This window comes from Nymphalis io, chromosome Z, assembly GCF_905147045.1.
Source record: "Nymphalis io chromosome Z, ilAglIoxx1.1, whole genome shotgun sequence".
Classification (NCBI taxonomy): Eukaryota; Metazoa; Arthropoda; class Insecta; order Lepidoptera; family Nymphalidae; genus Nymphalis; species Nymphalis io.
The window spans coordinates 10110258-10136010 of record NC_065918.1 but is presented as its reverse complement, the minus strand read 5'-3'; the positions used below and the strand labels follow the sequence as shown (position 1 = coordinate 10136010).

Below are 25753 nucleotides of genomic sequence, written 5' to 3'. Positions count from 1 at the left end.
CATGCGTAATTATTACTTTTCTAATACTACCTACATCTTTTTTAATATTGTTAACTACTTTAATTTACTGTATCCGAGACACTATCTTTATTTTTAACTTAAATTAACGTAAAAAATTGTATGTTTCTCATTTTAAGTGAATTTTTTGTATTCTTTATGAGAAATAAATGTCTATAAACCGAAATAACTTTATTCACCAAAAAGAAACAAAGACAAAAAAATTAAGGTAACCATAAAAAAAAGAGTTAACAATATCATAATTTGGTGAAAAGGTCGTAGTCTCAGCTAGGCTGCTTTTCAGTCTACGCCTTGTACATATGCTGCCAACACAAACGCTACATTCAGTGCAGTAAAAGGTAAAAGGAGATACAATTACTTAAATAATAAAAGTTAATACAATTTATAACACGCACAATAGGCTAAAATAAAAGAAAACATGCAAGCATTACTAAAACAGTGAGGTCTTTTTTTTTTTTAATTCTAGGAAAAGGAAAATATTTCATATTGAATAAAAAATGAAAATAAAATAGTAATAAAATATTTAAAATGTTTAAACAAATAGAGATATATGTTTTAATAAATTACAATCAAAGTAACAATTAAATATTGAAGTTTAGTTACACACATTTGTCCAGACACATTGCGTCTTTTGCATAGATAGAAGCCATTGCTTGCATTTTGCCTTAAACTTATTTTGTGATGTACTGTTCTTAATCGGAGGTGGGATATCGTTCCAACACTTAGAAGCAGCGAAACGAAAGCTACCTCTAAATGCTTGTAAATGTCGTCTAGGCAGTACTAGTCGCGGAACTCGGCTCAATCTACAATTGGATTCATTTGTTGAAGACCATTTAAGTTTATCCGCCAAATAATTGGGAATTTTATGATATTTTAAGGTGAAAGTGATATTATTTAATTTAAGTGTACGACGATTTTTCATATTTAATATATTCTTGGAATTTAAATAAGGTGTAATATGCGAATATCGAGGTATATTGTAACAAAATCTTAGACAAGAATTTTGTATCCTCTGTATTTTCCTTTCAGTCTTTTTATAAAGGCAGGGGCCATAAAGGACATCACAGTAGTCCAACTGAGATAGAACCAAGGATTCTACAAGTTATTTCAATATTCCAAATTAGTACTGTTTATAATATTTAGGATTAAAAAAAGTAGTATTATGCTTATAACATAAAAATAAAATGAATTTGTCAAATAATAAATGTATGTAATATACATTTTATAACAGCGTGTCAGCCAAATTTTCTGATTATGTAGGACGCAACTTTGTCTACCAAAAAGATGAGGCGTAGAGTAAATTATAATAGGTAACCAAGTGTTAACCTAAGAGAAGAATTATTGAATAATTGAACTTAATAATATAGTAACATTTAATTTAAAAATGAACCCTACAAAAATAATATAAATATAATATAAATATTATGCTACTGTTCTATAACGTCCTATATACTGATCTAGGACGGTAAGAATAATAACGTAAACTCGTAGTGATAAAACTATTCCAATTTTTATTCAGTAAAATTACAAAAAACGCGGTGCCTATGTGGGACTCGAACCCACGACCTTCATTATATAATACGACACTCTACCTACTGAGCTTAGTCTTTAAGTCAAATTTACGTCTATATGTACAGATACTGAATGAAACAGGGATAACCAACACTACTTTCTATAGAACAAGACTACAGGGTAAGACACTAAATCAGTACTGGATAAATTTCAAAAAATAAAACCTCACATAGGGGATTGAAAATTAGTCTTTATTCGAGCAATAGTTTTGAATTATTCTTAATAACGATATAGATCAGCCTTACATATTTTTTACGAAAAATATTTTTTTACATAAAATAACAAAAACCTTATTTATTTAATCATATTAATACGATTCATTTAGACATTTAATTTATTATGATTAAAATACAATTTACTTTCGCTATATGCAGATTTATATTCGAATATTCGAGGACATTAGAAAATAAAAAATAATAAAAAATTGTCCAGTAAGATTTTACGAGTTTTTTAAATCTTTATTTAACAAAATTATATCATATTAATCGGCAAGAAACATTGTAGTTATACTTTTCCATCTATTAAATAACATAAGCAGTTTACTTATTACAATATCAATGAACATTTACAAATTCCTTATTTGCCGTCGCATCATGAAGTGTCAGAATATGCAATAATTGATGTATATACTCGTATATATATTGAAAATTGAAAGCGAAAGTTTTTGATTTTGTTTGTCTGTTCCACTTGTAGCATTAAAAAAGGATAGCATGATATTATGATGAAAACTTTCAAACTAATGCTTTCGTTTCATGTTGCCCTGGTATTGAAGTGTGAACTTTGATTGGAAATATAACCATAATATATAAAAGTCACGGGTGAAGAAGGGAAAACAAAGTACACAAAAAAAAAGATAAGTTAAATAAGATTTTATTTGGAAAAATATAGACTTTTACATATTTGATTACGTTTGTTTCAGGAAATTAATATAGATATGTGCTGTGTAAATTCGTAGGAATTAAAATTTAATTTAAATATCGTTCAATTATTCTGGTCTACAAAGGCACAGTAGGTAAAAAAGGAAGACATAGTAATAATAATTATAACATGCTTGTGTTTAAAAAATAAATGATTTCGAATTTAGCAGCCCTGCCAGGCAGGACTCGTGTCTGGATCCTTCTGAAGCTCGTAAAAATGAGATAATATCTTATTATTTCTTTTATTTTTACGTTATTTCCCTTTTTTTTTGTAATATTTAACAATTAAATCGTTTCTATTAAGAAGGTACTCCACAGTGGGAAAATATGCATTGTAAATAAATACAAAAATCGATTTGTTGATGATAACACCGCAATGCAAGTCACGCACGACAAACTAATCCCACTTTTGACACCGATTTTACTTCATATATAAAATTATTAAAAAAAAGCTATTTATATGGTTAATACATATAATTAAGGTGACGATTGTTCATTAATTTTGATTGTTTGATTTTTTTTTTTGACTTACTCTGCAAGCTCTTTGTCTGCAAAGCCCAGCGCATATAACTGGTAAAATAAATGAAATTTTTATATTTGTTTTATGCTTAGTGACATTACTAAAACTCCATAAGGTCAAGAACGTTTTTTTTTTGCAAGAATTTTTCAATAACACATGCAACAATATCAATAGCAACCCTGACAACAATAAAGAATCAATAATAAAAATAAATGACGTTGACAATAAATGAATTGAGTTTATGTTAAAGTAAGTATGTAAATATTAAGATGAATATTTAATAATTATTTAAGTTAATATAAGTTTTACCCGAATATCCAATTATTATTATTACTATAGCTAAAACAATATAAAACATATTTTACTGTATCTCAGCCCTGCTAACTAAATGTATCTTTCTGATGCACTCGAAACAGGAAAATTAATATTGTTTTGAGTAAAATGAAAGTGAAAGTGCTGCAGAATTAAAAAGAGACCGCATTATATTATGATGAAAACTTTCAAACTCACGGTATTTTTTATGTTATCCTGGTATGGAAATATGCACATCGGTTGGAAGTATAACCATAATAGTCCCTTCACCGGTGGTAAGTAACTATGTGAAAATAAAGAAAAACTTTGGTGTTTGATTTAATTTTTTTAGGAAAAATACAGACACACACACAGAAATTAATATATATATATATATATATATATATATATATATATAAATACATAAATTCATCCGAATAATTAAATGTAAAGAATACATATTAAAGCGAAAATTAATCGATGCTTTGATTGTTTTTCCTCGTAGGGCACTGAATTTAAATGTTTCCATCATTCTGGTTTAAAAAAGCACAGAAATTAAAAAAAACACCGAATTTAGAAGTAACAGGCAAAATAAATTAGTTATTTTATAAAATAATTGTAGAAATATCTAGAATCATAAAAAATAAAAAGAAAATCACTTTAAATACAACGACCCTGCCAGGATTCGAACCTGGAATCTTCTGATCCGTAGTCAGACGCGTTATCCGTTGCGCCACAGGGCCATATGTCTAGCACGTAAAAATAAGATATAGTTTCAACATTCTTAACATTATTTCCCTAAAACTTTATTAATATTAAGTAATTATACCGTTTCTATTAAGAAGCTCCATCTCCACAATGGGAAAATAGGCAACTTCTGCAGTGTTACCACGCTTTGGTAGAAAACTTTCCGTTGTGTAGTCTTTAGTAAAATCAATAAAAATTCAAACATCGATTATTGTAAATACAATTCTCGTTTTCGATTTTCAGTGCACTCTTAGTTTTGAGCAATTTTATGCATAATAAGAAGGACTTTCTTAGTGTTCATTAATGTAATCCATACATGATGTGGTTATCGGCTTTACCATTTCATTTCAAATAATTTCATTACTTTGTTAATGAATTCATCTAAATGTATGTGTGTTACTTAATGTAAAATATTTATCGTCTAAAAAAAATCAAAGCCAAAGCATAGTTTAATAATAGTGTGTTTTTATAATAGCCTCGATGTAATCCCTTGGACTAAGGTCGCAGCGAACGTCCATCCCCAGCATGGCTATTTTGCTTTGTATCATCAGCGGTGTGCCACAGAGGGAGGGATAAGCAAAATATCACCTCACAAAGTACTGAGGTGATAGCTATTGGTCGATAATTTGCCGGGTCAGACCGATCCCCTTTTTTGGGAACCGCTTGCACATTAGCTCTTCTCCAAGACTCCGGCACACATCCCGAAGAGAGAGAAAGTTGGAACAGGCGCGTTAACACAGGAGACAGCTGCGCCGCACACTTCTTCAGCACAATGGCTGGTATTCCATCAGGACCGCTAGCTTTCCGTATATCAAGTGATTGCAGCTCCGCACGCACATCATGTTGCCTGATTTTGATGTCAGGCATTGTGTGGCCACAGTTAGGTACTGTTGGTGGCTGCGCACTACAATCATCGATCACAGAGTTGTCGGCAAAGAGCTTAGCCAGGAGGTCGGCTTTCTCCTGCGGACTGTGAGCTAGCGATCCGTCCGGATTTCTGAGCGGTGGCAGCGAAGGTTGGCAGAAATTGTTTTGCACAGACTTGGTCAGACGCCAGAAGCTACGGGAGCCCCTAGAATGCGAAATAAGGTCATACCAATCTGTACAATGCGCTGTGCATCCGCTCTCGTGTATGCCTTCCTACAGGACTTGGAATTTTTATTGTAGTTTGCTTTCAGTGAGTCAATGTTAGATGCCCCGCTAATGCAGCCGTTATGCTTAGATGATACAGCGTCGGCACATTCACGAGTGAACCAACGGTTACGCGTACTCCTATTGATGAGATCTGAACTAGGAATGTAGTATTCCATTCCTAACATGATCTCATCAGCAACAGCAGCGGCACTAGCTGTCGGGTCATTCCCACTGAAGCAACGTTCCTTCCAAGGGACTGACGCATAGTAATCGCGCATACCGTCCCAATCTGCCAACTTATAGTGCCAAACGCGACGTTTGCATACCGCTGATGGCGGCAGCTTGGCCTGTGGCACTTTGGTAGATATAAGGCCGTGATCCCAAGAACCAAGTGGAGCTTGAACCACAACCTGATATTCCACCGGGTGAGAAGTCAGCAGAAGATCCAGTAGAGAAGGCGCTTGCCCATCAATGTCTGGGATCCTGGTGGGCTGATCAACCAGTTGGGTCAAGTCGTGTGTGAGAGCAAAAGCATGAGCAGTTCTTCCAGCATGGTCAGTTTTGAGGGATTTCAACCATGATTCATGGTGAGCATTAAAATCCCTCAAAAACACCAATTCCGCGTTAGGAAACTGCTCTTGCGCAGCATCTGCCACCCGACTAAGATGGTCAAATAATCGGCTTGTCTCCAAGTCACCATTGTGGGATCTGTAGAGGCACACGTAGACTCGACTCTGACGAACCAGGTCCACACGTACCACCAACATGGAGAAGGAGGGGGCCTCCAAGCAGCGCAATCGGTGACAACAAACATCCGCCCTGACGAACAAGCATACTCCGGCTTTCGCTTTAAAAGATTCTTCAAGCATGTAGCCGGGATAGTAAGTTAGCTGGTGTTGGCAGGGCGGAGTATTTGCGTCTCCGTGAGAAACAACATTGCTGGCCGTGCTGTCTCGAGATAGTGGTGGACAGCGCTGAGGTTAGCGTGGAGTCCTCGGATGTTAGAGAACTCGACCTCAAACAGCGTGGGTATGGTGGGGGTGTGCACCGCTGAACGACCGTTATTTCTTAGTTGCGCTACCATTTCGGAAAATAAGGAAAAGAGACGTGAAGCGAGCGACGTGTTGCCACGATAGGGGTGGGCAAAGTATGGAAGGTATTTCGTTGCCGCATTTTTTTTCATGGTTTTGTTAAATTTATAGTTAGTCGGTTAGTTTGACAAGTGAAGTAAAGCCTTAAAATACATATAAAAATATAGTACAAAAATCGTGACAGTGTCAGTAAGCTAATAGGATCGTTTTAACTAAGTAATTTGGCTTAACATTTTCATATTGCTGTTTTAAGAAAATGATTGATAAATTGATATTAGTCATAAAAGAGAGAAATAAAACGTTTTATTTCCCTCTTTTATTGATTGGCTTGAAACTATAATGAAAACTTTCAAACTAACGCTATCGTTTCATATAACCCTGGTATTGAAATGTGAACTTCGGTTTAAAATATAACCAAAACAAAGTCACAAGTGAACGAAACAAAGAAAAACTTTGTTATTTGATTTTGCTTGGAAACTTATAAACAAGCTTATGTAATTGATTAGGTTTGGTGTAGAAACATACATAACATATGTGATGTGCAAATGAAAATAGAAAAATATCGCTTTTTAAATGTAATTAAAATTCATTTTTTAAATTTGTATACGTTATAAAAGATTTTTATTAAGTAACATATTAACAAAATTCATCCGAATAAAAGGCACATATTTAGAGATGTTTCAGTGATCAACAGGTTTAATACCGGAAGTGATCACCGCTTGGTTCGAGGCACTCTAAATATCAACTTAAAAGCCGAAAGATCGAGAATGATGAGGTCTACTCTCCGACCTACCATGCTCCAAGCTGCTCAAGGCTCCGAAAAGTTCCAAATGGAACTTCAAAATCAATTCACCGCGTTGGAAACCATAAGCAGCAATGATGAAAGAACCGACACGCTGGTCAAAATACTGCAAAACACATCCCGCAAGTGTTTTCCGCCACAGAGAAGAGACAACGCACCAAAACTCTCTGCTGAGACACTCGAGCTCATGAGAAAACGACGAGAACTACCATCGTTTTTGTCAGATAAGGCCTTAAACAGAATAATAAAAACGCTGACGCGACGCGATCTCCGACGCTCCAATACCCGTGCCATCAAGGCTGCGATTGAGCAAAATCGGGGATCGAAAGTGTTCGCTCGCAAGTTTGGGAGGCTGCGTCTGACAAAACTTAAAATTGAAAATGGTGGGGTCGTTACCTCTAGGCCTGAGATTGTCGGAGAAGTAGAGAGGTTTTATGGGCAGTTGTTCTCTTCAAGATCGGATAAACCCGTGGGAATCAGTATTGATGACAAGCGCGCCCCTCTTATGCGCCATTACTCCGAGGAGCTCCCGGTCGTTGACCAAGGAGAGATTAGGGCGGCTCTAGAACAGCTTAAAAACAACAAAGCTCCGGGAGATGACGGAATCACAACAGAGTTGCTTAAGGCAGGCGGGACTCCGGTCCTGAAAGAGCTAGCAAGCCTCTTTAATTCCGTCATCCAACATGGCAAGACCCCGGAAACGTGGAGCGGGAGTGAGGTGGTACTGTTTTTCAAAAAAGGTGATAAAACCCTCTTGAAAAACTACAGACTAATCTCCCTCCTGAGTCACGTGTATAAGCTGTTCTCAAGAGTCGTCACGAACCGTCTCGCCAGACGACTTGACGAGTTCCAGCCCCCAGAGCAAGCCGGCTTTCGATCAGGCTACAGCACCGTGGACCACATCCATACTGTTCGGCAGATTGTGCAGAAGACCGAAGAGTACAATCAGCCGCTGTGTATGGCATTTGTGGACTACGAGAAAGCCTTCGACTCCATCGAAACCTGGGCAGTGCTCGACTCATTGCAGAGATGTCATATCGATTGGAGATATATCGAGGTACTGAGATGTCTGTACAACGCCGCTACAATGACTGTCCACATCCAGGACTGTAAGACGAAGGCGATCCAACTGCGCAGGGGGGTGAGACAGGGGGATGTAATATCCCCGAAACTGTTCACCAACGCGTTGGAAGACGTTTTCAAAACGCTGGATTGGACTAGGTATGGAGTCAATGTAAACGGCGAGTACATCTCACACCTTCGATTTGCCGACGATATCGTCATCATAGCAGAGTCGCTGGAACAACTCACCGAAATGCTGCGTAGCCTAGGCGAGTCTTCCCGATGTGTCGGTCTCGGTATGAACTTGGACAAGACCAAGGTCATGTTCAATAGGCATGTCGTGCCAGGACCGATATACGTCGAGGAGAAACCTCTCGAAGTTGTTAGTGAATATACCTACCTAGGACAGATAATACAAGTCGGTAGGAACAACTTCGAGAAGGAAGCCGATCGAAGAATTCGCTTGGGATGGGCAGCATTTGGCAACCTTCGTCAAGTCCTCAAGTCGTCTATACCGCAGTGTTTGAAGACGAAATTCTTCAACCAATGCGTCTTACCTGCCATGACATACGGTGCCGAAACGTGGACACTAACTGCGGGACTAGTCCACAAATTCAAAGTCGCTCAGCGTGCTATGTAGCGAGCTATGCTCGGAGTATCTTTGAAGGATAAGATCAGAAATGAGATTATCCGGAAAAGAACCGGAGTCACCGACATAGCTTGCAAAATTAGCAGGCTGAAGTGGCAGTGGGCTGGTCACGTAAGTCGTAGGACCGATGGCCGTCGATGGAGCAGACGAGTCCTAGAGTGGAGACCGCGAATCGGCAAGCGCAGCGTAGGGCGCCCTCCAGCCAGGTGGACCGACGACCTTAAGAAGGTGGCGGGCACCAACTGGATGCGGAAGGCGGAGGACAGGGAGCTTTGGCGCACCTTGGGAGAGGCCTATGTTCAGCAGTGGACAACGATTGGCTGTTGATTGATTGATTTGATTGATTGAATTAATTGTATAGAATACATATTATAGCGAAATTTAATGTATGTTTTGATTAATTTTCCTCGTAGGGATCCGAATTTAAATATAAAATTATTATTATTATTATTACCATTTTACTTTACAAAAGCATGGCAGTTATATTAAGTAGTAACAGGCAAATTTGATTAATTATTTTAACATACTTGTATATTAAAAATCACAAATAAAAGAAAATTGTTTCAAATACTCGACGCTGCCAGGATTCAAACCTGGAATCTTTTGATCCGTTATCAGACGCGTTATTCATTGCGCCATAGGGCCATATGATATTTCCACATTCTTAACTTTAAATAATAATATCGTTTCTATTAAGAAGCTGCTTCTTCACACAGGTCAATAGGCTTTTTCTGTAGTGTCAACACGCTTTGGTGGAAAATCTTTCTGTAGTCATAAGTGAAATTAATAAACATTCACACATCATTGATTGTGAGTTTATTTCGCAGATCACAATATGCAAATCATATAACTGATGAATAACACAACCTTGTCTTTGAACATTACACAACACTGCAATGCAAGTTACGCATGAAAGTAAACCCTGTCAGTAAAATTGTAAGAGCTAATTTGACCAGCAGTGGTATTGTCAAAAAATCTTGGTCAAAACTTAGTGACACATTAAATGGCAGAAAGGCGTTGAAAATTTGTATACTGGGTGTATTACGAGCAATCCAGTGACGAATAATACTAAGCTGTACTTATGATATTACATTTCCTTTTTTTTGTGATTTTTACTACTACTATACTACTACTCCGTACTAATTATATATATATTGTTTGTTGTTATCCTTCAATTTAAATCGTTAAGGAACGTTTTGGGCTAAAGGATATTGCAAAATCAACGACTTTTTTAGAGGTTGCACAACTAGGGAATAAAACGGTCATCTCCAGGCTATTTAAAATAAAAAAAATATATTATTTTGTATTGCCTATAATTGTAAAGTATGAGATAAAAAAATCCGCTGAGTTTCTGTCGCTAGTTCTTCTCTGTTTTGAGATGACGCTTCTATATTGAATAAAGATTTTTGTATATATCAATATCGCTGTGTCATTTGGCCCAGTAGTTCGGATCTCCATATATAGAAGCCAGTTTAAAAATGCTATGAAATAGGTCCAGAATGACCTAATGCCAGCATTAACGCGCTTTTGCTCTATTGTAAATTTTACAAAAAATACTTAAAACTAATTTGGACGGCTACATCGAGGAGTTGAATAAACTCAAATCACGCGGCACAAATACTAGAAGTGCATAAATGTGAAGAGGTTCGCATAGTTTTATACTACATAGATAAATGTAAAGCTATATTATATCACTTTATCTCTCACTTGTACAAAGTAAATATAGTAGAATAATATATTCGATAAAATTTCGTGCATTTTTAAATAACCAGTTGTTGTTTAGGGATAACAATGTTTTTGAAGTCTGTTGCTTAAAACTTTACATAAGTTCAGTTTGGATTTGACAACGAGAAGTCCTGACCTTGATCTCATAGAGCATTTCTGGAACATTCTGGTGCAACGAGTGAAATCAGTGCAGCCTGCTCCGAAGACTGTCAGGGATTTTATAACATGATTACTGTGGAGCGAAAACTTTTTCCAAAAGAAACTATAAGGGATATACTTACGAGCATGCCCAGACAAATGCAAGATGTTATTTCAACAACAAGGAGTCACATTCCATACTAAATTTTATATAATTTTATTTCATTAAAGAAAAATTTATAAGATTTACTAGGTGGTAGGGCTTTGTTTAAGCTTGTTTAAGGGCTGTCTGTGTAGGTACCAGCCACTTATCAGATATTTTACCGCAATGCTTAGTATTGTTGCGATCCAATTACAATTTAAAGGGCAGTTGAACTAGTAAGACTTCAGAGACTTCAGGCACAAGGAACATAACATCTTCGTTCCCAAGGTTGGTGGCGCACTGGTGATATAAGGAATAGTTAATATTTCTTACATTGACAATGTCGCCAACAAAATTAACGAAAAATATATTTAACCGATATATTTGAGCGCTTTAACCTCTAATCGGCTAACAGTAACAGCCTGTTAATGTCCCACTGCTGGGCTAAGGCCTCCTCTCCCTTTTGAGGAGAAGGTTTGGAGCTTATTCCACCACGCTGCTCCAATGCGGGTTGGTAGAATACATAATGCGTGGCATAATTTCAATGAAATTAGACACATGCATGTTTCCTCACGATGTTTTCCTTCACCGTCAAGCACGAGATGAATTATAAACACAAATTAAGCACATGAAAATTCAGTGGTGCTTGTCCGGGTTTGAACCCACGATCATCGGTTAAGATTCACGCGTTCTAACCACTAGGCCATCTCGGCTTCTTAATCGGCTAAAATATACATTATTTTTTCCACGTTAAATTTGAATAAAGAACGGAAGCAATAACAATAGATTAAAATAAACTTGAATTCAATAAATAGGTCAATTATAACGCAGGGCAATGACTCCCTGAATGTGTAGGGTAAGTTGCGTGAATTCCTTTTGTTGCTTATTGAGCTTGGAATGCTAGTGGTGAGCTCCGTATTATTAGGTTACATCCGTTACAATAATTTCAATATTAAAAATTGACCGGCTGACAAACAAATGCTTAAAAAAGGGTTGTGTTTGACCTTTTTAAAAAAAACTTCATATTTGTTTCTTTAAGTCAGTTATCTTACTTGTAAATATATTTTATTTAGTACTGAGATGAGTATTTTTTTTTAAATATGACCTTGATGTTATAATTTAATAAGTAGTAAATTTGGGTAATGTATAAGTGAGGACAGAAAACGACAATAATATTGTCCTTTCTATGGTTAAAAAAATTGCAAGCAAACTGCAACAACCAACCAACACGTGTATATCATCTATTACATTTGTACCTCTTGGCTTTAATGCTGTCCTAGTATTTGTGCATCGTAGTTTGAGGTCGTTCCACTCAGGTAAATCGAATCTATTTTTTTATTTTTTCATCTTTAACATATGTAATTATAAAATATTAAAAATTGCAACTGCTTAATCATAGCAATTTTATAAAAAAACACAATTGTTTACATTTCAGAGCGTATTATCATCGTCAAAGAAATCATTATTTATCAACATAAGTTTTTTCATCCCAATTCTCAAACTGAGATTAGTACAAAATATTATTTAATAAGAAACATTTTAATAAATAAATATTAAAGTTTCTTAATATGTTTGTCCTTAATGTGTACCTAAAATATTTATCCGATTATAAATAAAATTAGATTTTTTCATCAGTATGCAGCCTATTTTTTTACAATAGCTAAAACCTAACCACGCGTTAAAATACAAATTTTTGATATTATATCATACTGTCAAAACATTCTTAAGCTTTAGGATTATAATTTACTTTCACTCACATTAATGACTATTTTAGAAAAATTAACTGACTAATAAGAAAGAAGAAGTAAGACATAAGAATAAAGTTCTGTTGCTATTAAAAGTTGTTTACTATCGTGAAAAAAAACGTTTTCAAAATTTGCTTTTGTATTTTTTGTCATAAGCTAAAGTGATAATAAAACAAAACTGTATTCGTGTGTAAAGAATGTTTCGTGCGAACCTACATTTTTAACTGGTCGATAAAAAAGTAATGGAGTAAATTAAATTAACTTCTAAAATACGAAAACACGTGTAACAGTTATCGTAATTTCGGGAAGACTAAAATTCACGATGTTGAAACTGCATACTATGTCGGATTGAATTGTGTACCGCGCAATCGCAGATGCATCGAGTGAGCGGAAAGACGTGCAGCACGTTAACATATAGCGTTAATAAAGGATAGAAAATGCGTTGCATTGCCATTACTCCAGACTGGTTATGCTTTCCTAGTATTTAGAATGCACCGGCTATACATTGTTATATAGGTTAACAACGAAATGCACTGCCCGCCCGCCCGCACAACTGCATTACTTGCCATCGTGTAAGTTGCATTCTCGTTGCGAGTTAACATTCGCACACATTACTTTTAACCAAAGTACTTTTAATAAAAGTCAAAAAAGGAGGAGGTTCACAATTCGTTTCTTTTTAATGTTTGTTACCTCAGAACTCCGTCATTTATTTTTTTGTTGGATGGGCGCATACTTCTCGTTTGGTCCCATTTTATAATATTTGAAGAAAATGACCATTCATAAAAATAAAAAAATAGAAAAGATTTTTTTAATGGGCTCGTAATTTATTTTGAGTTGACTTTGTTTTTTAAACAGATAACTTTTATATAACATTCATATACTTAATATATTTCTTTTGTGTGCTCAACGTACTTTTTAGAACTATTCGCAATATTATTTTCTAATTACGGCACTTTACATTTTATATTTCTTTATATTTCTTTCTTTTTTTTAGTTTACTTTTCGCATTTTGTTACAAAAATACAATATTACAATAAATAAACAATAATATATAACTAAAATAACTATAATATAAATAAATATATAAATCTCACATAATCTTTAATGGATATCTTCAATCGAAAACAAACCATTTTGATAAAAAGAGAAATAGGAAAAGCGAATAAATGACTGAATTTAAAACATAATTATAAAACAGAATATTTACACAAACTAATCTAATCAAACAAGTATTTTATGTTCCTTCTATTTATGAATTAGTATTATAGGTTGTATTTCGTACTATTGTGTGTTTCTGTTTATTTTTAAAATCAAAATACACTGAATAAAGTTGTTTAAATACCGTCTCGATAATTTAAAATATTAATTAAGAAATTTTATATAACCACTGAAAAGAAAAACTGTATTTATTATTTAGGATAAAGATTTTATAGTATATTGATTTCGATGATAAATTAAAAACTTATTCAATCCAGTACAACAACTCTACGGGTGCATAAACGCAAATGAATAATTTTATAAATTTTTATATTCATAAAACTACTAGCTTCTGCGGTGGATAAGACAGGGTGTAAGCTATCTCCTTTCCAAATTTCATTCAAATCCGTTAAGATTTTTTTGCGAAAAAGGGTAAAAAAACCACGTTTTTATATATCATTTTGATTGAGATTGAATTAATATTGATTAAATATGTTTATTGAAATGGGTATGTGATAAAGTTATGGTCTCATGGATATTAAAATTTTATTTTATACGCTGGTATGGCTCTGGACGAGCCTATCTGGGTAGGTACCACCGACTCCTCAGAGGTTTCTACTGTGTTACGCTTTGAAGGTGAGCGACCCAGTGTAACAACGGGCACAGGTGACAAAACATCTTAGTTCCCTAGGTTGGTCGCGCGTTGCCGATGTAATGGTAATATTTCGTAAATCGCCAATGTCTTTGAGTGATGGTTACTACTAACAAATTGCTCATCTACCTACATAATATTATATAAAAAACCCTCTTACTCCTCCTAACTATTATATCTTCCTGATGCACTAGAAACTCCAAAATAAATTGTATTACGCAAATCAAAAGTGAAAGTTATGATTTTATTTGTCTGTGCCAAATTGGCATGACATTATGATGAAAACTTTCAAGCTAACTATCGTTTCATGTTGCCCTGATATGGAAATGTGAACTTCAGATGGAAATATAACTATAATAGTCACACCAGTGAACCACAAAGGAAAAAAACATTTTCATTTGATTTTATTTGTATCAGTAAATTGATATACATACATGTTTTGTACAAATGAAAAAAGAAAAATATCGCTATTCAAATGAAATGAATGTTCATATTCAAGCATTCCTTGATTAGTTCTGGTTTACAAAAGTAGTAAAAATTTAGTAGTAACAGGCAAAATAAATATATTATTTTATAACATAAACATATATTAACACAAATAAAAAAATTAGCGACCCTGCCAGGATTCGAACCTGGAATCTTCTGATCCGTAGTCAGACGCGTTATCCGTTGCGCCACAGGGCCACATAGCACAATTTTGAAAATAAGATATAGTTTCTACATGCTTACTATAGTTTCTTAAAATTTTAATATTATTTAACAATAATATCGTTTTAATTATGAAGTTGCGTCACCACAACCAGATAATAGGCACCTTCAGCTTCTGTGTCCACACGATTTGGTGGAAAACTTTCTGCAGCTGTAGCCTTTAGTGACATTAACAAAAATTCATATATCAATTATTATAAATGTGGCATTAATTGTGTGTTACTTTTGCAGATCATGATGTAACTCGTATACTTGATAATAACATGATCTTGTTATTATTTAAACTTGTCGTTGAACATGAAATAATACCGCAATATAAGTTACGCATGAAAGCGCAAACTCCACTAAGTATAATTATAAGTTAATTTTTTGTAACGACATATTTTTGTCGAGACTTGGTGACACCTTTTTCGCCATCAGCTTTCGTTAATGGCAGGAAAGCTTGTTAATCTCATAAGCAAGGTTTACTAGAAAAGCAGTCTAGTATCGAATTAAACTAAACTGTACTTACAATATTAAGTTTTCCTTTTTTGAGATTTTTTTTAAATTATTTGTTGTCCTTTATATATAAAATTATTAAAATAAAGCTAATTATATAAATATTATATATATAATTTATAGAAAATGTAACATAGTCAAAGTAAAATAATATATTTTATAATAAATAAAGAATTTTTTTAATCCTGTTCAATAGCTTAGTCTACTGTTACTGTAAATGTAAACTCACGATTCTCGTTTTCGATTTTCAGTGCAGTTCAAGACTAAGAGTCTTGAGCAATTTTATGTATAATAAGGACTTTCTTATTGTTCATGAATGAGATCCATACATGATATGGTTATCTGCTCCGCCATTTTACTCCAAATAAGTTTTAATTTGTTATTCAACACATCAACATGTGTGTCATTTAATTTTAAATACATGCCCTCAAAAGACATTGTTACAAGTTCCAAATTACTGGGTATTTAAAAATACGCAGTAAGTGATTGTAAATCTATCGCAGAAATAATTGCTGAAAACAGAAATTAATTCGACCCCTGCTCCATTTCCCGTTTTCGAGTGAACGATTATGCGTTTCTTTTTTTGGAATTATTATTTTAAATATTAATTAGGATATGTATGTAGCATAATATTCAATGTAAGTACTGTTATGTTAAATACAACGATTTTTATGCAAAAAATATGAAAATTGTTGTCAAATTAATCATTTATTTATTAAAAACTAACCGAACCTAAATGTCATTAACAAATTATTAGATATAGAAATGCTCACACTAATATAAAAAAAACATACTAAATTAATTTTGTCAGCTTCAAATTAATTTTATAACATCCCTAAATACTTTCTAGCAAGTTGATAAATACTTTCTATGAAATCAGAGTTGCAGGATTTTTTTATTTGTTCAACATATACAAATAAAATGACGTATTTTGTTGTTGTTATAGTTCGACCACTAGGCTAACCTTTCCCTCCTGAAACTTTCAAAAGAGATAGCATGATATGATGAAAACTTTTAACTAACACTATCATTTCCTGTTACTCTGGTACCGAAACGTGAACTTCGGTTGGAAATATAACTATAATAGTCATGGCTGAACTCTATCAAACTAAAGAAAGTTTGTTTAATTATTTAGCTTTGTTCAGAAAAATACAAACGCGCTTGTGCAATTGATTAATGAATACGATTATTTTACAAAATTAATATAATATTATGATATTTGCAAATACAGAAAACATATCGCTATTGAGATAAAATTAATATTCAGTTTTATATTTGTTACGTGTTTGACATAATATTTATTTGCTTATTTCAGTTGTATATGTCAAATTCAAATCCTAAATATTTATTCAGCATTCTTATTGATAGTCAAAAATCTACCACCGACATGGAAAGTAGCATCTCAAACTTAAGATAAGCCAGCCACATATATTCAGTGGGATTTCATTAATATAATAATTATTATTTATTTTTTAAACCAATTAGAGGAGCTGCAGTTAACTATAGTGCAATTAAATTTATATTAATGTAACATTAATTAAAATAATAATGTGCTATTGAAAACAATATTTAATAAATAACTGTTCGGGTTATTTACAAATTGTTGTAGGTTTGGAAGGCAAACGATTGGAAGTGCAGCACTTTCATTCATCGTGATCGTAATCCAACTGAAGGCCATATGTCGTTTCCAACCCGCAAGCGACGGTGAAAAATGAATGTATAAATGATTACAATCAATTGAGCACACGTGCGTCAGCTCCTTCCTATTCATCGCGTATTAATAATACAAATGTTAAATGTGCTACGGCATCATTCGCATGACCGGCTTTGTTACCGACCGACTTAGTAGGCACCATTAAAACTAAATAGCGAAAGGCGGCAATAGCAAAATTAATACACCAATTATTACACACTCCACTACATACAAGGTATCGGAAATTTACTGAGATCACACGACTCGTTTCCAATGTTTTGAAACAACGCCTAATTTACAAATGTACAAACTATACTTTTTGCTTCAATACAATACCGTGACAGCCTGTGAATGTCCCACTGCTGGGCTAAAGGCCTCCTCTCCTCTTTTTGAGGAGAAGGTTTGGAGCTTATTCCACCACGCTGCTCCAATGCGGGTTGGTAGAATTCACATGTGGCAGAATTTCAGTGAAATTAGACACATGCAGGTTTCCTCACGATGTTTTCCTTCACCGTAAAGCACGAGATGAATTATAATACAATAAAAATAAAAAAAATTAGGAAAACATTTACACGTCATATCAAATAGTTGAATCAGGGCGTTCCCTATATTATTAGTAGGTACCGTAAATAAAATAAGTTTTTATAATAAGACTTCTTATTGTTTTTAATCACAATAAATTGATTTTAACCGATAGTCATGCGTTATCGGAGGTCGAATAGACCTATCGAAAAAAGTTTACTAAAAATTTTACGGGTATATTTTTTAGACAACAATTTATTTTAAAAAGTACGTTAAAAATACTATATTTTAGGGAACTGTTTGCACTGATGATATGTTATTTTGAGTTTAGATTCTGAACCTAAAATGCGAAGTTTGACCATCCGATAAATTCAGTTTTACCTATCGACATAAAAAAATGGTAGTTCTTGGTTATGCGTTTTCTGCTGATAAATTAAATATCTAAGAAAAAATATCTCACTGATAAAAAAGAGCTTCATACGATTATAAATAACATCGAATATCAAATAAAACAATAGTAATAGTAGTCACCGTCCCTTTTCTATTAATAAGTAGATATAAATGAAGAAGTGTTTGAGTTAGATATTTTTCCCCTATAATCTTGTTTAGAAAATTATAAATATAAAACATGCCAGCTCAAACTTTGATGAACACAAAAGGCATTATACTTTATTTCTGTTTGAAATAACTAACCTTGTTATAAGTGGCGGTACAATTCCCACAAAATGTTCTAAAATGCATTCAAAAAACTACGTATAATTAATGAAAATAAAAATGTTGTTCAGGTTTTATTTATTTCTTCGATACTTTTTGTAGGGTACAATGTGCAGTTTACAGCTCTGCACAAAACTGAAACTTCTTCTTGACTCATAATATTTAAAATTTTATTGACCACTCTTCTTTGAAAGAAGAAAGAGTTGCACATATTTAAAATCTTTCAAAATCCACTGTGTAACTACCCGGAATTTATTTATTAGATTTATACTAAAACAAAGATATAAAATCTAAATATAAACATAATAATTAATTATTAATTTAATATTGTCAATTTATTCAAATCGTTATTTAATACTAAAAACGTGTAACAGCAATATATGATAAAATGAAAGATAATTATATAATAAATTAGATAAACATATTGCAAGTAAAATTTTGATTTGTTTCTTGCAAACTAGATGACGCTATAAGTCGTTTAAATCACGATATAGTTTGGTTCAAGCTGAGTTTCTTATAGGGGAGAGCAAATTGAAACGAGGCCGTTCAAAGGACATATGACTTATCTCGATTTTAAAGGATACCGTGTTTTCTTAGAGTTAAAAAGTTTTTATTTTACTATCAAAGAAAAATTCTAACACTGCCATAAATGTCCGTTTTTTTTTAATATATAAATTCATCATAATTAATTTAATAAAATTAATAAAGACTTTCTTGTTTGCATAAGAAATGTTTCTTGTATTTAAATGGTTTTATAATTAACATTTGGTAATGTAAATTTACAGTCAAATTATGTATACTATTTGAAATACAATAAAAAATAATACAAAAGATTTTATCGATTTTCAGTTGTCATCTGAAAGCAATTATGTTTTAAAAACACTAACCAAAAGCCATGCCATCCCAAGGACCGTATATATCTTTAATAATAAAAATATCTGATTAGTGACCACTTGATTAGCCCACAAAGGTACAAGCTACGGCTGATTCTGGTTTTTATAAAATAGATAGACTTCGATTTTGTCATATTACGGAAAATTTAAGCATTTTATGTTTTTTTTTTTAATTTTAAATAATATAAAATAGTCTAGAAAGAATTTGCTTTGTATACTGGATGGCCAAAGCTAAACAGTACCAAATGCTTATAAGATCCAAGATCAAGATTGGTTTAAAAATGAATTGTATTAAGATAAGTTTGTAACTAATATAAAATAACTAAATATAATAATAAATTAAGAGGCTTTAGTTATATAAGGATACCAATGTTAATATTTTGATACTAAAAAAGGTTAAAGTCGTCAACGACACATTCAAATGTGATATGTTTATTTAGTGTGTTTATTAAATATGTATCTTATGAATGTATATATTGATTGAGCATCCTTTTTGGCCAACAAAAACTTTTTGTTGTTGTATATGTAACTATTAAAATGAATAGATTTTTAATTGTCAGTTGTTAATTAACCCTTTTTTATAACATATTAACTGATAATAATTTATTAATTTTTTTATACATTAAACAAAATAAAGGCACGGTCTACACTTTAATTAATAATGCCTTTTCCTACGTTACAGATATATTACTCGTAACATAATATTTTTAGTGAACGAATCTCATATTTTGCACTTTACTGGATGATTAACATTGCCATAGTGATTTTCTTTAGGATAATTTATATGAAAATGAAAATATGTTCTATTTACAGAAGTACTTAAAGATGTAATAAAGTAAAATTAAAGCCATTTCATGCTGCAAGGTTGTACGTCAGTTCACAATTGTAATTTAATAAAAGAGCTAGCAACGAGAAATAAAAGGGGGACATAGCGGCTAAATGTTTGGAGCGTCTGCCACTAGATGCCACTACTCATCTTTTAAATCGCGCTATAGTTTGTCTCACAAATTTACTACATAAGACCCGTAAATTGTGCACGGCGATCAGTTGTAATAGGAAGCTGGTTTACACAACGCTCCCCTAAAATGTCTTAAAGTCTCTTGTATAACTTTTGGAATATCAGCACAATAAAAAAGGTGCTGATGTTTCAAGAGTCATGCTTGAGATTTTAAGACAATTTTTGAGTGCGTTGTATAGATTAATTTTTTATTACAATTACATTAAATATATTTACATACTCGAGCACGTGCTCATATAGCCTTGTGTGCTCATAAGGCTATATAAGTACGTGCTTGATATATGTTTTTAACAATGCCTAGTTGTTATAATATGTCATTTATCAAGATCATAGAATAGTATAAGTTATATTTAGATTCATACATAACCACTGCTCGTGCTGAAATTGTGTCCACCATCACTTTCATTCATCATCATCATCATTGTGTTACCATGGTGAAACCACTTCTAAAAAAAGGAGATTATTATGTTTTACATGTATGTGTAAACCTTCCCTAAGTACCACGGCGTCCAAGACCACCTAGAGCACAGCAACTCATATTTACCCTCAAACCCCTGCACAATCTGCAGCATCGACCTCCCACCAACCTCTCCTTACCGTACAAAACATACATACAGCTACATAAATGTTTTACATACTTGCTGTTATCATATGGGATGAGCAGCTACTATGATTATATTATTCTTGCCTGGCCGTCATCACGTGGTGTGAATAGCGTCATATTAAATCAACAATTATTACATTGCATTGAAAATAGGTTTGCCTTGATCTAAGGAAACCTCTCTGAAACTTGTTAATTCAGGACATTCAAAACAGATAGAAAGAATGCGTATGTGAAATATTATTCTATGTATCCTCAAAATAAATTATTCTTTTAAAAAACCTAGCTAATTAGGCACTGCAGAGCACGCATCGCAGTGCAGTATGGCCGTGTCGCCGTGGAGGCTATTTAGTCTTTAAACAAAAATATTATTTACCACATTTAATCATTTTGTAACATAAATACTCTTCGTATGTGAATTTTCACAGGTTCTGGTTTTGCGATGATTTTATTGTGGTTGGGAATATCACTGATAATTTGACTAAAATAATGAAGTAAGTACTTGTTATCGATTCAATCTATTATTTTGTTTCTTATTTGCTGCTATATTAAAGAAATTGTAAATATTGTTATGGTTCCTTAAAATTCATTTGATTATAATAATGATATTAACAATTAACTAGTTTTTAAAAGTAAGTTAGACGTCAGATTTTGATTTATTCTTTATGGTAAGCCAAGATCTATCACGATCATAAATTAGAACCCAATAATTTTAAATGGTTTTATAATATTTAATTGGTGTTCATTATTTTTATTTAAAATAAATAAATAAATAACTCCCCTGCGACAATTGGCATAAATAGCCACGCCAGTTACTCACATAGGTTCTATTCAACTATACACTCAAATATGAATATGAAATATTTTCATTTTTATAATTTGTTATATGTATATAAATTTTATTTGTAAAATACTTGTTGTGATATATTACGCGCATGCATTAACCGCGCCATCCCGTTTCTAAACTTGGAACCTTGATGTGAGCGTTGGATCTGTAATATGTTGTAATGTAGGAATTAGTTCACAATTTTCAATATAAAGCGAGTGTCGCTGTTACACTATTGTGAAATTCGTATAAAAATATTTAACTTATTTTAAATTTTAAATATTTTAATATATTTCTCGACATCAATCTCTTGCCGAACAAGAGATTTCTTAAATCCCACTGAAACCCTACTCCGTGTACCAGTATCGTTACATATTATGTTCCACTTTCCCACTTACCCAGAATGCTGAAAGAAAAAAGACCTTGTCAAAGACCAATATATAGTCGATCACTAATATAAGTAACGATGATTATTTTCAATTCTTAAAATCTGCCAGTATGTAGCGATATATCAAGTTTAAGACATTACTTAAATAATTGTAAATCCAATCCCCGTATAATCAACATTCTATCTAACAATGCAAAAAAAAAGATTTTTCAAATATTTCAACTTTAATAACTTTCTATTTCTTCACCAAAATTTACTATTACTGACATATTCTATCAGATATATATATATTAATCAGAACAGACCAGAACTCGAATTCATAAAACTTTTTTTTGTAAATAATAAAAACTTTCATTTTAAATAAAACTAAAATTCAGAGCCCTGAATGTAAGCCTCACCGGCCGGATAGGACCGGCTAAACTCGGTCCAATTCAACCCTTAATAAGATTAAAGTTTGCGCGTTGATCGCCAAATAGTCACATTTTGTCATATGTGGGGCATTTTGAGAATACTCCCCTCGTTGCCACAGCTAGTATCGGGATAATTGGCATCGATTGTTCAGTTCCACAGTCAAATAGAAGGCAAAGCTTGGTTTGTTCAACAAGGCCAAAAAATCGTCCGAAAAAGGATGAACGGTAATCATCATCATCATCTTCATGTTAGCCGAAAGACGTCCACTGCGATACAAAGGCCTCCTCCGAGGATTTCCATGTTGGCCGGTCGTCCTTTTTATGTCGTCAGTCCACCTTGTGGGGCCTGCCCACGCTTCGTCTTCCGTTTTGTGGTCGCCACGAAACATAAATATCACTTAAATATTCATATTTCGTCAGAAAAAGAGAGAAAATACGCAAATTTATGATTAAGGGATTATAATTATGTAGCAATATGATCTTATAAACCACAACTTTGATTCATAGGGAATTGCTTAAAGAAAATTAAAAAAAGAGAACACATCAGGTTTATTAAAAGAAATGAGAATTAGAAAAATCAAAAAACGTATAGTACGTTATGGTTTGCAGAGATATGATTGCTGCAATTTTAAAATCTTACATACAAAAGTTGACATATATTTACGAAATTATCGTAATATACGAAATAATCGTATAACGGTAATCTCATCAAAACCAAAGAGGATATTACGTCAGCGGTTGGAATTAAACACAAAAAAATGTCGAAAAATCAAGAAGAAAAATAATAAAACGATTTTCATAAATTTATTTAAGAAAAATCGTTTTATTATGAAATAAATCAATTATTCATTTTTGCGAAACTAAATATGAATGCAAAGTAATTGAACATGGTTTTCATTAAAAAAATCCAAACACACTCATTTATCTAAATATCTCAAGAAATATATCACTAAATTCAATTAAACTCTTTTGTATAAAAAATATACATTCACAGAAATATTTACCTAAGAGATTATAAGCATAAACAAGTATATCAATGAGCAAACACAACTCAAAATTAAATCATCAATAACTCAAAAATAATATTTTGTGGGTTGGAAACTTTCTGTATAACGTACGTATGTTTTTTTTAATCTTTACTTTTTTGAGACTTTTGTCCATTTGGACATGTTAGCCCCATCATGCCTTATCCTACACGTTACTGAGATCATTCATTAAGGTATAAGGAGAGTCACTAATGAGAAAAAGCTACCAAATCATACATGGCTAAGCTTCTAAAGTTGAAAAACAGAGAATACTTTGCGTAGCACCTACATTTATACAATTAACATTATATGTTGCTATTAGGGACTACTTTTTTTTCATTAAATATGCAAACTTTTTGCAATGGTAGTCCTGAGGAATCTTTACTGCTAATTTGACATATTTTCTTTTTTATTTTGAATCACCAAACCAAGGAATTCGAAGAGGCTCAGATTGTTTGATAGTTTTATACCAGATTCCGTTTATTTTAGATCGTTTCTCAAAGTATTCTTTCCAACGTATGTTTTAAACACCTTCTTACATGAATGCTCTTGCAAAGTCTTTAAGCTGTAGAGAAAACCACTAAATAAACAATGGTATTTAATACTAAACCACATTTCGTTAAACTTAAATTTCGAAAAATAAATAAATTTAATGTGAAATAAATTATACATTATCGATTCTTATAGTAATAATAATAATACTTTATTGTTATCCAATACATACATATTATAAAAAGTAGCCCTGACTCCTGAACTGGTGTTATCCGTACGTCAGAAGTCAGTTCCTTCCCATTCAATTATTAAAAAGAATTACAAAGGGTCTTATTATTAATTATTGTAAGTTAATCCAAACCGTTTGTGCGCGAGTGTGTAAATGCGTGTGTGTGTGTGCTATAATTGAGCGTGTGATGTGAATGTTCATTTATGATTTATGGTGCACATCCGCCCACGTAGGCCCATGAAATAAAATGACTGTATCGTCGGCAAACATTTTTATATCAGCATCTTTTAGTTTAGTATTGCATAGTTCGTTGATATACACTAAGAACAGCGTTGGGTCTAGAGTACTCCCTTGGGGAACACCGTACGTGATTTTATTAAAGTTACTTGTATAGTTGTCGACTCTCACGCACTGCCGGCGATCGGTTAGATATTCCTGAAACCATTGAAGAACATTACCGCGTATTCCAATATTCTCAAGACGAGTTAGTAGGATCGGAATGGATATTGTATCAAATGCTTTCTGAAGATCTAGGAAAATCCTCAGACATTTCTCTTTATTATCTAGGTATGCGGTTATTTTAGATGATAAATGAAGAACAGCTTCATCAGTGGAACGAGAGTTGCAAAAAACAAAATGGCTCTCTGATATTAAGTTATTGCGTTCCAGATATCTAATTAATCTCTTATTAGCAATTTTTTCTATAACTTTCGAAATTGAGCTTGATAGGGAAATAGGCCTATAATTACTGGCATATGTTTTATCACTCGTTTTGTAAATGGGACGACAGCGACATACGACAGCATTTTTAAAAATCTTTGGAAAAACACAAGTTAAGTTAACACAAAACTTAAGTTAATTAAATTTAAAAAATTATTTTAAATTAAAAAAATTGGCATGGCAAGAACATGTCTCGATTTTTATAGTATTAAAGACGATACTTTATCGATCCCGGACGCTTTGTTTGATTTCAGACTACAAATAGTACTTAAAACTTCATCAGGGGTCGATAAATATAACGACATAGATTTTAGGGGTACAGTATAAGATTTAGCATTTTTAGAAAGTGTAATTTCATTGGTAATTAATTTTTCTAGTGTTTGTCTGGCTAGATGACTACCCACAGATGTAAAAAACTTACATGGTCAAGGGAGTCTATAGGAGACGGGCTCAGTTTTAACAACTCTGTAGAAGAAATTTTAGCTTTATCAATTTTACATACTTCCTTCATTATTTTCCAAGTTTCACTTATATTATTTTTATTTAATTCTAGTTTTTGTTTATAATATTGTCTTTTTAACATTTTATTACTTTTTTGAGTGTGTTTCTATATA

General features: G+C 32.8%; 1 protein-coding gene and 2 non-coding genes across 3 annotated transcripts in view; all 3 read right to left on the bottom strand.

Moving 5' to 3' along the window:
- LOC126780440 (dynein axonemal heavy chain 5) overlaps window positions 1-25753 on the bottom strand; it is a 207304-nt gene that overhangs the window by 112526 nt on the left and 69025 nt on the right. The window lies entirely within an intron of this gene.
- Window positions 3989-4061, bottom strand: Trnar-acg (transfer RNA arginine (anticodon ACG)). The gene has a single exon. It is a non-coding gene; the product is annotated as a tRNA-Arg (tRNA).
- Window positions 15014-15086, bottom strand: Trnar-acg (transfer RNA arginine (anticodon ACG)). Its single transcript has one exon. It is a non-coding gene; the product is annotated as a tRNA-Arg (tRNA).